This window comes from Geotrypetes seraphini, chromosome 3 (assembly GCF_902459505.1).
Source record: "Geotrypetes seraphini chromosome 3, aGeoSer1.1, whole genome shotgun sequence".
NCBI classification, from domain to species: domain Eukaryota; kingdom Metazoa; phylum Chordata; class Amphibia; order Gymnophiona; family Dermophiidae; genus Geotrypetes; species Geotrypetes seraphini.
In genome coordinates this window covers 390,380,994-390,398,247 of record NC_047086.1, presented here as the reverse complement: position 1 = coordinate 390,398,247, position 17,254 = coordinate 390,380,994, and the positions used below count along the sequence as shown (strand labels likewise).

The following is a 17,254-nucleotide window of genomic DNA, read 5'->3' as shown; positions in this document are numbered from 1 at the left end:
AATACTCGACTAGTCAAATTTGAAAGTACTGTAAGCCTAGAGACCAATACTGTGTCAATCAATTTACGATACATTTTTCTGACCATCTTCTACTTTTTGTAATTCGCTGCCTGATGTTCAGCTTTTTTAAAATTGTCAACCGCAAGGATCCTCATGGTTTTGCGGTGTATAAATGCTATTTTATCTCGTCTCGACTATCGCAATGTTATTTACCTCGGTGTTACATAAACTTGCCTCTACAGATTGCAATTAATTCAAAACACTGCTGCGAAATTGATTTTGGGGAAGCGTAAATTTGATCGTGCAACGCCGTTGCTTCAGAGTCTTCATTGGCTCCCAGTTTGTTTTAGAGTTCAATTTAAGTGTTGCCTGTGTTGTTTTTAAAATTTTACATGGTATTTTTACTCCTCTCCTTCCTCTATCCTGGAACGTTTAAAGATTTTCCTTTGCAAGAGGTGGTCAACAATTCAAATTATCTCTTCCTGCCAAAAAAGGGATTAAGGGAGTTAAGTTTTTCAGTCATTCTCTGGTTTTTAAGCTATCTCAGCTGTGGAATGACCTTCCACTTCTTTTAAGGAGTGCCGGCTCACTTCAACCTTTTCGCAAATCCTTAAAAACTACTTTATTTGCTAAACACTTTGAAAATTAACCTTTTCCTATCGTAATAAATTTTACGTTACGCTGGTTCCAATCGTAATTATTTTAGCAAAGTTTTGTATTATTCACCGTTACCATTTACGGCTATTGTAAACATAATGTAAATAAGTCATAAGTCTGTAAATTCAAATATTTTGTGTTCCTGGCTCTTTATTAGTATGGGACATACGATGGCAACAACATTTTTGGAATGTCCCGTCATTGGACTGGAAAACAGCTAACGTTATTCCACTCCACAAAAAGGGCTGCAGGACAGAGACGGCGAATTACAGACCGGTAAGTCTCACATCCATAATATGCAAGCTCATGGAAACACTGATCAAACAGAAACTTGATACAATCCTGGATGAAGAAGATCTACGTGATCCCCATCAACATGGATTTACCAAAGGCAGGTCCTGCCAATCAAATCTGATTAGCTTCTTCGACTGGGTAACAAGACAACTGGATGCCGGGGAGTCCCTGGACGTAGTGTATTTGGACTTCAGCAAAGCTTTTGACAGCGTCCCACACCGTAGGTTATTGAACAAGTTGAAATCGCTGGGATTAGGGGAAACACTAGCTGCATGGGTTAAGGATTGGCTGAGCGGTAGACTTCAGAGAGTGATGGTAAATGGTACCCCATCCAAAACATTGAATGTGACCGGTGGAGTACCACAGGGCTCGGTCTTGGGTCCAATCCTATTCAACATATTCATAAGTGATATGACCCAAGGGCTCAGAGGAAAAATATCATTGTTCGCCGACGACGCCAAACTGTGCAACATAGTAGGAAAAGCACTATGCCTGACAATATGACACAGGACCTACTACTATTAGAACAATGGTCATCGACTTGGCAGCTTAACTTCAATGCTAAAATATGCAAAGTGATGCACCTGGGTAAAAGAAATCTGTGCAGGACTTACACGTTAAATGGTGAGACCTTAGTTAGGACCACGGAAGAACGGGATTTAGGAGTAATCATTAGTGATGACATGAAAACTGCCAATCAAGTGGAAAAGGCTTCCTCTAAGGCAAGGCAAATGATGGGTTGTATCCGTAGAGGTTTTATCAGCAGGATGCCAGAGGTCATAATGCCACTGTACAGATCCATGCTGAGACCTCATTTGGAATATTGTGTTCAATTCTGGAGACCACATTACCGGAAAGATGTGCTGAGAATTGAGTCAGTTCAGCGGATGGCCACCAGGATGGTCTCGGGGCTCAAGGATCTTCCGTATGAAATAAGGCTGAATAAATTGCAGCTGTACTCACTTGAAGAACGAAGAGAGAGAGGAGACATGATTGAGACATTTAAATATATCACGGGTCGTATCGAGGTGGAAGAGGATATCTTCCGTCTTATAGGACCTTCTTCCACCAGAGGGCATCCGCTGAAAATCAGGGGAGGGAAATTTCATGGTGACTCCAGAAAGTATTTCTTCACTGAGAGGGTGGTCGATCATTGGAATGAACTCCCACGGCAGGTGATTGAGGCCAACAGCGTGGCGGATTTCAAAAATAAATGGGATATTCATGTGGGATCTCTAATGAGGTAAGGGCAGGGGGTGGTGAGCAAAATCAAGGAGAAGGGTCAATAGAGTGGGCAGACTTGATGGGCTTTGGCCCTTTTCTGCCGTCATTTTTCTATGTTTCTATGTTTCTATCCGGAACACACGATAGGAAAAGGTTAACTTTACCAAACTTAGGCCCTCTTTTACTAAGATGCACTAACCAATTAGTGTGCGCTAATCGATTTAGCGCGAGCATGTTAGTCAATGGACGCGTTAGCGTGCGCTAATCGGTTAGCGTACCTTAGTAAAAGAGGGGGGTTAATGTTATTCTTTTCTGGTTTCTTATTCAATAACTTAACTATTGTAAACCGAGTCAAGCTTTCCTTGAATGATGACAATGCACAAGGAGAGCACGGGGTTAATCCGCAATTTTCTCGCCATGCACATTACAAATCCAAGATTCACTCCCATGCTCGCTATGCTCATTCCAAAAAAAATAAAAAATCAAAAAAATATTTCTAAGCTTATGTACATGAAAGTTTACATATATTTAAAGTTTAGATATATTTTGGTTTTTTTGCGGGGTATATATATATATATTTTTTTATGGAGTTCTTAACATGCAAGCGGCAGTTGCTAGGCAGGAATAGTCGGCGAGGATGTAAAGCGATTGGTCCTCAGCAGTCGAAACTTTTTGGAACGGAAAGGCCAGTCGGTTTGGATGAAATGGTTTCATGAATCGATGCCTTAAGAAATTTACATGCCTCTTTACTCATTTGCATGCGCAGATCGGATCGGGTGCGGATGGGGTGTGGAGGAAGGTTAGTGAATTGAGCCGTAGTAGGAAAGTGAGCGCAAACCGAGCGGTACACGATCGGTTTGCTTAGTGAATCGAGCCCTCTGTTAGTTATCTAGTGTGGTCAGGGCCAGATTTAGATGAAAAGAGGCCCTAGGCCTTTCACCTCCCATTTTTAAGTTTGTAAATTACATGAGAGATAATAAAATACATCATTACTGTGATATATATCAATATGTTAAATGAAACATGTTGTTATTGGTACTAACCTTTATAAAAAATGTGACACGGATAATAAATAAAAAAAAGTCGAGAACACTTATTTGGACATTTATTCTCAGCACCATATATAGTACTTGTAACAATAACTAATCAAACATAACACACAACATTGCCCCTTCCTATGTCCATAGTGCCCCCCAGTGCGTCCTTCCTCACATCACCCCCCCTCCGATGCCCGCCTGCCTCCCATCCCCCTTCCATTGAACACCCTCCCCCATGCCATCCTGCCCGCCTGCCTTCCATTAAACCCCCCCACCCCCCCTCCGATGCCTGCCTGCCTGCCTCCCATCCCCCTTCCACTGAAACCCCCCACCCCCGATGCCAGTCTCTGGGCCGCCCTGTCCTGACAGATCCACGTTTTGCCTCTTTCCCCGCGGGGCTGGGCTTTGCCCAGCTGTTTCCAGACTGACGTCTTTCCCTCCCCGATCCTCCTCCCAGGGCGAGAAAAAGAAAGGGAGAAGCCGAGTCGTTGCCCTGTTGCGGCCGGAGCCGGTTCCGATCCCAAAGCGTAGAATTTCTCCTTATTTTCGGTTCAGTGTTTTAGTGTTCACTGTTTTTAGAATAGTGTCATTTTAATTTTGCTAACAATTTGAATGTAGGCCCCTCTTGATCTTGAGGCCCTAGGCTGAAGCCTAGTTAGCCTATAGGAAAATCCGGCCCTGAGTGTGGTCCTAGTGCAAGTGACCATTTAAGTTATCATTGTCTCTTCAACATTTAAGACTCCTGATGCAGGCCGGTGTGGCCGAAACACGTACATGTCAAGTCGTTGAGTTATTGAAGTGAATAAAAGAGACCTGTGAAACATCTAAAGCTTGCCTGTCTTGTTTGGACATCTCCACTGTTTGGTTAGGAAAATTTAACAAACATAAATTACAGGCTCTTGAGGCATTTTCAAGATTTTCCATTTGAAGGTGGATTAATAAACTATCTTTGGCAGCAGGAACTGCTGCAGAGTGACAAGACACAAATTAAGCCTCCGCCTTCTCCGTATCCTTAACTACCTGAAATATCTTTGAGTCTTGATCTTTAAATATCACTGCCATTTCCTCAGTGAATTTACTAGGACAATGATTTTATTTTCAGTTTATACCCTCTTTTATGAGAGTGTGGCGCAGTGGTTAAAGCTCCAGCTTTAGCACCCTGAGGTTGTGGGTTCAAACCCACGCTACTCCTTGTGACCCTGGTAACATTAGATAGATTGTGAGCCCACAGGGACAGACATGGAAAAATGGTTGAGTACCTGAATAAATTCATGTAAACCATTCAGAGCTCCCCTGGGAGAACAGTATAGAAAATTGAATAAATAAATAGTGGGAAAAGTTTCAGCCTCTGAGAACCAGAGCTGGTATTGTGACATCATAATGCCTCATTCTACCAATAAGAACCAACTGTATCAGTGATGTCACAATGACTTACCGTAGTTGTCCTATACTCGGCTCACTTTTACTACATTTTGATTTCTAGAGTGGTGCAGTGGTTAAAGCAACAGCCTCGGCACCCTGAGGTTGTGGGTTCAAACCCACGCTGCTCCTTGTGAGCCTGGGCTAGTCACTTAATCCCCCCATTGCCCCAGGTACATTAGATAGATTGTGAGCCCACCGGGACAGAGAGGGAAAATTGCTTGAGTACCTGAATAAATTCAAGTAAACCGTTCTGAGCTCCCTTGGGCGAACAGTATAGAAAATTGAATAAATAAATAAATAAATAAATAAATGCTCTGAAGCCCATTCAATCTATACCAGGGGTCCCAGCGGCCCTCCTTGAGGGCCGCAATCCAGTCGGGTTTTCAGGATTTCCCAAATGAATATGCATGAGATCTATGTGCATGCACTGCTTTCAATGCATATTCATGGGGGAAATCCTGAAAACCCGACTGGATTGTGGCCCTCAAGGAGGGACTTTGAGACCCCTGTTAAAGCTATACCGTACTGATTTTAGGCTAAGGGAATTAGGTGAAGAGGTAGGTTTTTATTGCTTTCCTAAAGCTCAAAAGTCCTTCAAGAGATTTGATGTGTGAAGGCAGTAGGTGGGTACAGTGAGATTAGGATGGGATTTGCAAGGCTCACACGTTCCACTACAAGGGCAGTGGTGAGAGCAGGGGTAGGGAGCTCCGGTCCTTGAGAGCCGTATTCCAGTCGGGTTTTCAGGATTTCCCCAATGAATATGCATGAGATCTATGTGCATGCACTGCTTTCAATGCATATTCATTGGGGGAATCCTGAAAACCCGACTGGATTGCGGCCCTCAAGGAGGGAGTTTGAGACCCCTGCTCTAGAAGTTTGAAGGTAGATCAGACTGGATTTTTGCACCCTTTATCACTGGTGCCCTGGGCCAGGACTTCACCTGGTCCATAGACTGAGCCAGCCCCGCTTTCGCATTAGCTTTTTTTGCAATTTCAGCCCACTAATGGAAAAATTTGCAGGGGACCTGCAAAATATACAAGGAGGCGCTGAAAAGTTCTCAGTCCAAACAACCAACTTCCTAAATTCTGAGTGTTATTTTTCCACTCTAGCTGAAAAGAGTGTTATCTTATTTTGTTAAGTCCCAATTTGTAGAAGCAATATTCTATATTTTGACGTTGTTTCAGATCATTGGTTGAACCATCGCCACGTCATTCTCTTAGTTGGACTGAGAACTTTTCAGCACCTCCTTCTAGTGTGAAGAATTTCAGTCTCTGGAAACCAGAGCTGTGACTGTGATGTCATAATGCCTCATTCCACCAATAAGAGCCAACCTCATCAGTGATGTCATAATGGCTTGATTGTCCTATACTTAGCTCACTGTATTGCATATGAATCTCAGCCCAACCAACCAACTTGCTAAATTCTGAGCATTATTTTGCCACTGTAGTCGAAAAGAGTGTTATCTTATTTTGTTAAATGAAATTCTGATATATGATTGTTTCAGATTGTTGATTGAACCATATCCATGTCATTCTCTTCTTGGTTGGGGTGAGAGTTTTTTTTTCATATGAAACCCCTTGTAAAGAAAGGGACTTTTTTCAGGGGAGAAGGACATTGGGAAGAAAAGAAGTTGCCCTATGAGCATTTTCAACATCATTGTAGCACAGATGTCTGTAACTCAACCCTTGTAAATCCGCCCAGGCACTTCTGTTCTTGAATGCTACAGAACAACTGAGTGGGTGGATTCAGAACATGAAATTGCTGCATGCATTCAGGTTTTGTTTATGCAGCTATCGTTTCTAAAAGGTTTTCATTTCATGGGTTTTTCTACACTTGCTTTTATTTGAAAAAAAAAAAAAAATTAACATGGAAAGTACTTTAACTCCGAAGGCACTTGTTCCTTCACACAAAAGAGCTGAATGATTTTGCACATGAAACACAGATTAAAGGATGGAGGGAAAGTGTGTTGACACTGTGTGAGAAGCCAAACTACTGTATATTGTACTGCTAGAGTACTTATTCTGAATTTCACTGAATTTCTGTACTTGTTAGAGCAGTGTTAGATTGAGACTGTGATAGAGAATGACACGGTGACAAAATTCATCACCGTTCCCGTCCCCGCGGATAACCGCGGGAAATAATCCCATCTAGTGTCTATTTCAACCTCAGTCCTTCTACACCAGCATTCTTCAAAGCAAAGCTCGAGGGTCAGTGGTTGTGGCCATTCATACTCTGATTCTTATGTGAGCCAAGGATAATGAAGCCATTGTGACATCACTGATGTGATTGGCTCTTAGGCACTGGTGGAATGAGGCATTATGACATCACAATATCTGCTCTGGATACCAGAGACTGTCATTCTGTAGTGTCTGTTTCAACCTCAGTCCTTCTACACCAGCATTCTTCAAAGCAAAGCTCGAGGGTCAGTGGTTGTGGCCATTCATACTCTGATTCTTATGTGAGCCAAGGATAATGAAGCCATTGTGACATCACTGATGTGATTGGCTCTTAGGCACTGGTGGAATGAGGCATTATGACATCACAATATCTGCTCTGGATACCAGAGACTGTCATTCTGTAGTGTCTGTTTCAACCTCAGTCCTTCTACACCAGCATTCTTCAAAGCAAAGCTCGAGGGTCAGTGGTTGTGGCCATTCATACTCTGATTCTTATGTGAGCCAAGGATAATGAAGCCATTGTGACATCACTGATGTGATTGGCTCTTAGGCACTGGTGGAATGAGGCATTATGACATCACAATATCTGCTCTGGATACCAGAGACTGTCATTCTGTAGTGTCTGTTTCAACCTCAGTCCTTCTACACCAGCATTCTTCAAAGCAAAGCTTGCGGGTCAGTGGTTGTGGCCATTCATACTCTGATTCTTATGTGAGCCAAGGATAATGAAGCCATTGTGACATCACTGATGTGATTGGCTCTTAGGCACTGGTGGAATGAGGCATTATGACATCACAATATCTGCTCTGGATACCAGAGACTGTCATTCTGTAGTGTCTGTTTCAACCTCAGTCCTTCTACACCAGCATTCTTCAAAGCAAAGCTCGAGGGTCAGTGGTTGTGGCCATTCATACTCTGATTCTTATGTGAGCCAAGGATAATGAAGCCATTGTGACATCACTGATGTGATTGGCTCTTAGGCACTGGTGGAATGAGGCATTATGACATCACAATATCTGCTCTGGATACCAGAGACTGTCATTCTGTAGTGTCTGTTTCAACCTCAGTCCTTCTACACCAGCATTCTTCAAAGCAAAGCTCGAGGGTCAGTGGTTGTGGCCATTCATACTCTGATTCTTATGTGAGCCAAGGATAATGAAGCCATTGTGACATCACTGATGTGATTGGCTCTTAGGCACTGGTGGAATGAGGCATTATGACATCACAATATCTGCTCTGGATACCAGAGACTGTCATTCTGTAGTGTCTGTTTCAACTTCAGTCCTTCTACACCAGCATTCTTCAAAGCAAAGCTTGTGGGTCAGTGGTTGTGCCAATTATACTCTGATTCTTTCCTCTCTCCTTAAAGAATGACATGAAGATGGTTTTGGGGACGGGAACGGTGATGAATTTTGTCACCGTGTCATTCTCTAACTGTGATACAGGCTAAGTTGTAGATCACAGGTGTCAAAGTCGGTCCTCGAGGGCCAGAATCCAGTCGGGTTTTCAGGATTTCCCCAATGCATCTGCATGAGATCTATTTGCATGCACTGCTTTCAATGCATATTCATTGGGGAAATCCAGTAAACCCGACTGGATTCCGGCCCTCAAGGAGGGACTTTGACACCCCTGTTGTAGATCATTGGTGATTACGCTCAGAGGCCCTTATTCTGAAACAGGGGTGATGGGTGTACTGGTTTTCGAAGGCCACCAGCAAGGATTTCCAGAAAACGCTAGTGAATGTGGATTAAGGGTCAGCGCAAACATATCTATCTCATGCAGTTCCTTTGATCTTCTAGGGCAGAGGTGGGGAACTCCGGTCCTCGAGAGCTGTATTCCAGTCGGGTTTTCAGGATTTCCTCAATGAATATGCATTGAAAGCAGTGCATGCAAATAGATCTCATGCATATTCATTGGGGAAATCCTGAAAACCCGACTGGAATACGGCTCTCGAGGACTGGAGTTCCCTACCCCTGTTCTAGGGCTATCAACTGGTCAGGATTTCCATCTCTCCCCTATGTTTCTAGTTTTGTTAAATTTGTCAATAGTCTTGTTAGTCTTATTTATTATCCCCCTTATATTGTAATTTTATCAGCATGTACATCGCTTAGAATTTAGATTAAGCGATTAATCAAATTATTATTAAACTTGAAACTTGATTAAACTTGAATACTCGCCCCTCTCTCAAAGGATAGTTACATCATCGAACATTTACCAAGCAAGGTCCTGCAACTGTATTCACTAGTTCATTGGTCTTTACTCCCAGTCCTTAATGACCTCCAAGAGTCTGGATTTAAGGATAGCCCTAGTGAATATGTATACAGGAGATTTGTATATGTTGCAGATAGCAGAAATGTGATCTATGCCTTTTTGGTTGCTGCCCCCTATGCCTGGAATAAATTTCCCGAGTATGTTCGCCAAGCCCCTTTCCTTACTTTGTTTAAAAGCAGACTGAAAACCCACCTTTTTGATATATAACCCTACTCCCCACTTCCCTCCACCCAGCCAGCAGATTAACCCCGTTCCCCTTAACTGTATCCATGGCATCCTGTTTATCTGTCTTTGCTGTTTAGATTGTAAGCTCTTTCAAGCAGGGACTGTCTTCTTTGTGACTCTGTACAGCGCTGCGTACGTCTGGTAGCGCTATAGAAATAATTCATAGTAGTAGTAGTAGTGTGAAGAGTGTCTGTCTTTGGGAAGCAGAGCTGAGCTTGTGATGTCATAATGCCTCATTCCACCAATAAGAGCCAACCTCATCAGTGATGTCACAATGGCTTGATTGTCCTGTACTCCCCTCTGCCCTCCAACCCAGTCACCAGATTAACTGTACCCCTTAACTGTATCCATGACATCCTGTTTGTCTGTCTTGGCTGTTTAGATTGTAAGCTCTTTCAAGCAGGGACTGTCTTCTTTGTGACTCTGTACAGTGCTGCGTACGTCTGGTAGCGCTATAGAAATAATTCATAGTAGTAGTAGTAGTGTGAAGAGTGTCTGTCTTTGGGAAGCAGAGCTGAGCTTGTGATGTCATAATGCCTCATTCCACCAATAAGAGCCAACCTCATCAGTGATGTCACAATGGCTTGATTGTCTTGTACTCCCCTCTGCCCTCCAACCCAGCCAGCAGATTAACTTCCCCTTAAATGTATCCATGACATCCTGTTTGTCTGTCTTGGCTGTTTAGATTGTAAGCTCTTTCAAGCAGGGACTGTCTTCTTTGTGACTCTGTACAGTGCTACGTACGTCTGGTAGCGCTATAGAAATAATTAACACCATAGTAGCAGTAGTGATCTAGAATCCTGCTCACTCAACCAGAACAGAACAAGGCTGCAGGCTATAAAGTATTTTACGTTAAGGGATGCTTTTAGAAAGCTGCAGAAAGCATTAGCACATGCTTACTGCAGCTTAACAGGGTAGCCCAATTGATACTCGAGGCCCCTACCTACCTTAGCTTCAGAAAACTACTCAAAACGCACCTTTTCCGCGAACAGGTTCTATAACCCCTTTCCACCTGCAACTACCCCTTTCCCACTCTCACACCGCTCCTACTGCTCTCCCCCTTCCTCCTCCCCCTATACTTGGTCTCCTCTCTCGTTTTCTCTTACCTTCCATCCCTACCTTCGATGCTGCTTGTACTTTTGATAAAACTCTGTTAAAGCGTCCCCACGCTCCCTTCTTCGTTGCTTGTAACTTCGTCAAAATTTTGTAAATCCGTGTGTCATCGCGGATCTTAATTAACGGATGTGAACCGCCTAGAACTTCTTGGGTATGGCGGTATACAAGAATAAATTATTATTATTACCATGGAATGCGCTCAGGCATCCGGTGGTATTCGTAAGTTCCAAATGGATGCACATTATCTGCATGCTAAAAACTGGTTTTAATTTTATCGCAGAGGAGCATGTCGCACTAATCAGTTACCATGACCTGATTAGGGCGGGATTACCACAAGAGCCCTTACCACTGACAAATCAGATGCCAGGAAGTGCTCCTGTAGTAAATTCTTTTTAATGACCATGTACCAATGGCAACATTAACACATGGTCATTAATGGAACCGACTGAAAATTGATCATTTTCTGGCTGTAGTAGAAATGCTCTTGGCACACAGGAAAACCTGATATACAAGTGGGTGCTGAAATGTTCTCAGCCCAACCAAGAAGAGAATGACGTGGACATGGTTCAATCAATGATCTGAAACGATCTGCAAATTGCCACCTAACAAGATAAGATAACACTGTTTTCAGTTACAGTGGAAAAATAACACTCAAAATTTAGGAAGTTGGCTAGTTAGTTGGGCTGAGAACTTTTCAGCACCCCCTCATACGTAATAAAATTGAGCCAAGTATAGGTCAATCAAGCCATTGTGACATCACTGATGAGATTGGCACTTATTGGTGGAATGAGGTATTATGACATCACAGTATCAGCTCTGGAATGTTGCTATGAGGGGGGTGTTGAAAAGTTCTCAGCCCAGCCAAGACGAGGGCGACGTGGACATGGTTCAATCGATGATCTGAAACAATGTCAAAAACTTAGAATTTTGTTTCTGCAAATTGGCCCTTAACAAAATAAGATAACACTCTTTTCAACTACAGTGGCAAAATATCAGTCAGAATTTAGGAAGTTGGTTGGTTGGGACTAAACTTTTCAGCACCCCCTCATAAGGATTTCATCCATGATTTGCATGAAAACAGTTTAGAGATGTCCAGAGGCCACTTAGATCATAACTGGGTCTCCCTCAAGATGTTTTGTTTATAAATTGGTTTAATCTTCATTCAGTTCAGCCAAGACAGAATGGTGTAGAGAGCCACTTGATAACTAAACAATAAAAAAGTGAAAATGAACCTGCTAAGGCACAGAGGGGTTCTTTTATCAAGCCGTAGCACAAGGAAGATCTTGCTTGACGAACTTGCTGCACTTCTTCAAGGGAGTAAATAGGCAGATAGACAAGGGTGACCCGGATTTTCAGAAAGCGTTCGACAAGGTTCCGCATGAATGACTACTTTGAAAAATTGCGAGCCATGGATTCGAGGGTGAAATACTCAAGTGGATTAAAAACTGGCTGGAGCATAGGATACAGAGAGTGGGGATAAATGGATAATACCCAGACTGGAAAAGCGTTAAGAACAGAGTGCCGCAGGGTTCGGTGCTTGGACCCGTGCTCTTCAACATATTTATAAATGATCTGGAAATTGGTACAAGTGAGGTGATTAAATTTGCAGATGACACAAAGTTATTCAGAGTAGTGAAGACGCAGGAGAATTGCGAAGATCTGCAACGTGACACAAACACGCTTGAGAAATGGGCCGTGACATGGCAAATGAGGTTCAAAGTGGATAAGTGTAAGGTGATGCATGTTGGTAAAAAAAAACCTTATACACGAATATAGGATGTCCGGTGCAGTACTTGGAGAGACCCCCCCTCCCCCACCAGGAAAGAGACATGAGTACTGGTCAACAAATTGATAACGCCGTCCGGGCAATGCGCGACGGCGGTGAAAAGGGCAAACTGAATGCTAGGAATGATTAAGAAGGGGATCACGAACAGATCAGAGAAGGTTATCATGCCGCTGTACCGGGCCATGGTACGCCCTCACCTGGAGTACTGCGTCCAGCACTGGTCGCCGTACATTAAGAAGGACACGGTACTACTCGAAAGGGTCCAGAGAAGAATGACTAAAATAGTTAAGGGGCTGGAGGAGTTGCTGTACAGTGAGAGATTGGAGAAACTGGGCCTCTTCTCCCTTGAAAAGAGGAGACTGAGAGGGGACATGATCGAAACATTCAAGATAATGAAGGGAATAGACTTAGTAGAGAAAGACAGATTGTTCACCCTCTCCAAGGTAAAGAGAATGAGAGGGCACTCTCTAAAGTTGAAAGGGGATAGATTCTGTACAAACATAAGGAGGTTCTTCTTCACCCAGAGAGTGGCGGAAAACTGGAACGCTCTACCAGAGGCTGTTATAGGGGAAAACACCCTCCAGGGATTCAAGACAAAGTTAGACAAGTTCCTGCTGAACCGGAACGTACGCAGGTAAGACTAGACTCAAATAGGGCACTGGTTTTTGACCTAGAGGCCGCCGCATGAACGGACTGCTAGGCACAATGGACCACTGGTCTGACCCAGCAGCGGCAATTCTTATGTAGTTTGTTTTTTTCCTCCCATGCTCCATTTTTACTACAGCTGAAAAATAGTCATAAAAAAAAAACTTACGGCGTGAGTCCGTATCACCAACCATTTTGTAGGCAGAGGGAAATTCTTTGACTAGTGCCTAGGTTAGGAACCACTAGGCACTTTTATCGAGGGCGTCTAGTGCTGCCTAACCAAAATCTGCGCAGAATCTAATTTTTAAAAATTGGCTTAGGCTGGTTTTTAACAAGCTGCGCTAGAGGTTTTTAGTGTGGGCCGGCGCAGTACATGATCCAGTGCTCATAGAAATTCCATGAGCGTCAGAGCAGCGTCCAAGCTTTAAGCGCCCTTGGCTGTGATAGAAACCTCTATTGTGGCTTAGTAAAGTGGGGGGTTCATTGGCTTGAAATTCCATGTGGCACCTAGCAACACCTAAGTTGACGTGCCTACCTGTGCCTAACGAAGCCTACCTGGAAAGCAGGCAAGGTTAGGGGCGGGAATAAGCATGATATCACTTAGGCATCATTAGGGGGTCTGTGGTAGGTGCTGGTAAGTTAGGCCAGGAAAACCCTGTCCTAATATAACAGCACCAACCACAAGGACAGCTAGCGACATCTAAGCCTGACTAGGCACCACTAAGCGTGATTCTGTATACAGCACAAAGCAGTTGATTGACCACTGTTAGGTGCTGTTTATAGAATCAGGTGCTAAGGGTTTATGTGGTAATCCTGGGCTAGGGTTTATGTGGTAATCCTGTGCTAGGGTTTATGTGGTAATACTGTGCTAGGGTTTATGTGGTAATCCTGGGCTAGGGTTTATGTGGTAATCCTGGGCTAGGGTTTATGTGGTAATCCTGGGCTAGGGTTTATATGGTAATCCTGGGCTAGGGTTTATGTGGTAATCCTGGGCTAGGGTTTATGTGGTAATCCTGGCTAGGGTTTATGTGGTAATCCTGGGCTAGGGTTTATGTGGTAATCCTGGGCTAGGGTTTATATGGTAATCCTGGGCTAGGATTTATGTGGTAATCTTGGGCTAGGGTTTATGTCATAATCCTGGGCTAGGATTTATGTGGTAATCCTGTGCTAGGGTTTATGTGGTAATCTTGTGCTAGGGTTTATGTGGTAATCCTGGGCTAGGGTTTATGTGGTAATCCTCGGCTAGGGTTTATGTGGTAATCCTGGGCTAGGGTTTATGTGGTAATCCTGGGCTAGGGTTTATGTGGTAATCCTGACTAGGGTTTATGTGGTAATCCTGGGCTAGGGTTTATGTGGTAATCCTGGGCTAGGGTTTATGTGGTAATCCTGGGCTAGGGTTCATGTGGCAATCCTGGCTAGGGTTTATGTGGTAATCCTGGGCTAGGGTTTATGTGGTAATCCTGGGCTAGGGTTTATGTGGTAATCTTGGGCTAGGGTTTATGTGGTAATCCTGGGCTAGGGTTTATGTGGTAATCCTGGGCTAGGGTTTATGTGGTAATCTTGGGCTAGGGTTTATGTGGTAATCCTGGGCTAGGGTTTATGTGGTAATCTTGGGCTAGGGTTTATGTGGTAATCCTGGGCTAGGGTTTATGTGGTAATCCTGGGCTAGGGTTTATGTGGTAATCCTGGGCTAGGGTTTATGTGGTAATCTTGGGCTAGGGTTTATGTGGTAATCCTGGGCTAGGATTTATGTGTTAATCCTGTGCTAGGGTTTATGTGGTAATCCTGGGCTAGGGTTTATGTGGTAATCCTGGGCTATGGTTTATGTGGTAATCTTGGGCTAGGGTTTATGTGGTAATCCTGTGCTAAAGCTTAGTAAAAGGACACCTAACTGTTTAGTGCAGGGATGCTCACCCTCCACCCTCTGACATGCCCCCTCCCATAGCTTTTAGTGCCCTGGTTAGTGTGTGCTAATTTGGTAGCGTGTCCCACAGTACGAGGGGGTGCTGAAAAGTTCTCAACCCAACCAACCAACTTCCTATTTTGCCACTGTAGCTGAAAAGTGTTGTCTTTTTTCGTTAAGTGCCAACTTGCAGAAACGAAATTCTATGTTTTGACACTGTTTCAGATCATTGATTGAACCATATCTACGTCATTCGCTTCTTGGTCGGGCTGAGAACTTTCCAACACCCCCTCATAGTAACATTCCAGAGCTGAGATTGTGATGTCACAATGCCTCATCTCACCAGTGCCCAAGAGCCAACTTCATCAGTGATGTCACAATGGCTCGATTGTCCTGTACTTGGCTCACTTTTATTACATACAAGGGGGTGCTGAAAAGTTCTCAGCCCAACCAACTGACTTCCTAAATTCTGAGCATTATTTTCCACCGCAGCTGAAAAGAGCGTTATCTTATTTCGTTAAGGGCCAATTTGTAGAAACGAAATTCTATGTTTTGACATTGTTTCCGATCATTGATTGAACCAGATCCATGTCATTCTCTTTGTGGTTGGGCTGAGAACCTTTCAGCACCTCCTCGTAGCCACATTCCAGAGCTGAAATTGTGACATCATAATGCCTCATTCCACCAATAAGAGCCAACTTCATCAGTGATGTCACAATGGCTCGATTGTCCTGTACTTGGCTCACTTTTATTACATACGAGGGGGTGCTGAAAAGTTCTCAGCCCAACCAACCAACTTCCTAAATTCTGAGCGTTATTTTGCCACCGCAACTGAAAAGAGCGTTATCTTATTTCGTTAAGGGCCAATTTGCAGAAACAAAATTCTATGTTTTGACTTTGTTTCAGATCATTGATTGAACCAGATCTACGTCATTCTCTTCTTGGTTGGGCTGAGAACCTTTCAGCACCCCTCATAGCAACATTCCAGAACTGAGATTATGATGTCATAATGCCTCATTCTACCAATAAGAGCCAGAGACCTCATCAGTGATGTCACAAGGGCTTGACTGTCCTGTACTTGGCTCACTTTTATTACATACGAGGGGGTGCTGAAAAGTTCTTAGCCCAACCAACCAACTTCCTAAATTCTGAGCATTATTTTGCCACCGTAGCTGAAAAGAGGGTTATCTTAGTTTGTTAAGTGCCGATTTGCAGAAACAAAATTCTCTGTTTTGACTTTGTTTCAGATCATTGATTGAACCAGATCCACGTCATTCTCTTTGTGGTTGGGCTGAGAACCTTTCAGCACCTCCTCGTAGCCACATTCCAGAGGTGAGATTATGATGTCGTAATGCCTCATTCCACCAATAAGAGCCAACCTCATCAGTGATGTCACAATGGCTCGATTGTCCTGTACTTGGCTCACTTTTATTACATACAAGGGGGTGCTGAAAAGTTCTCAGCCCAACCAACCAACTTCCTAAATTCTGAGCGTTATTTTGCCACCGCAGCTGAAAAGAGGGTTATATTAGTTTGTTAAGTGCCAATATGCAGAAAAAAAATTCTCTGTTTTGACTTTGTTTCAGATCATTGATTGAACCAGATCCATGTCATTCTCTTCTTGGCTGGGCTGAGATCTTTTCGGCACCCCCTTGTATACCTTTTTAAGCTATATTAGGTGTGCATTATATCTAACGCAACTTAGTTAAAGGGTCCCAAAACCTAAAGCAATTGACAAATTTTAATAAACATTTCCTCCTGCTACATGAAGACCCTTATCCAATTTATTAATAACTTTTATGTATCGCTTCTCGGCTAAGTTCAAGTGTAGTATCTGTTCTTATAAGTTTAATTAATAACTTTTATATGTTAAGTTAATTTTTCATGCTTATTTTTATTTTGAATTTTGTATATTTGGTGTTACTTGCTGCTCTTGGATTTGTATCTCTCCATGCCCCAACAGTTAAAAAAAACCCAAAGCATTTTGCTGTGGAAGATTTTGGCATGTGCGTAGTCAAAAAGGCCCTATCACAGAACGCGCTTAGGCATTCCATGGTAGTTTACAGATCCCACACGCTAAAAAAATAGATTTTATTTTTTTAGCATGTGGGTGTGTCTGGGGGGGTAAAGAGTAGGCATGCTCTGTGCTAATTGGTTAGCCCAGGATTAGATTAAGAACCCTTACTGCCTTCAAAATAGGAGGCAGTAAGACCTCAGGTGGTCATTGATAGGAAAGAGCAAATCGCAGCCATTCTAGAGCCATGCTAAAAAGTGGCCTCAATGCACGGGAAACTTACGTGTTAAAAACAGCGCAGGCAGATTTTTAGCACAGCCTTGTAAAAGGACCCCTTTATTTATTTGAATTTAACTCACACCTTTTCATCGGTGGCTGAAGGTGGGTTATGTCCAAGTACATTAGGGATTTCTCTGTATCCAAATGGTTTGCAATAGTTCTGTCAGGACTTAATTCACTCGTACTCATCCCACAACTTTCATT

General features: G+C 43.2%; 1 pseudogene; it reads left to right on the top strand.

Annotated features, from left to right (window-relative positions):
* Positions 1–16,560: 16,560 nt before the first annotated feature.
* LOC117358292 lies at positions 16,561–16,726 on the top strand (annotated as a pseudogene).
* The last annotated feature ends 528 nt before the right edge of the window (positions 16,727–17,254 follow it).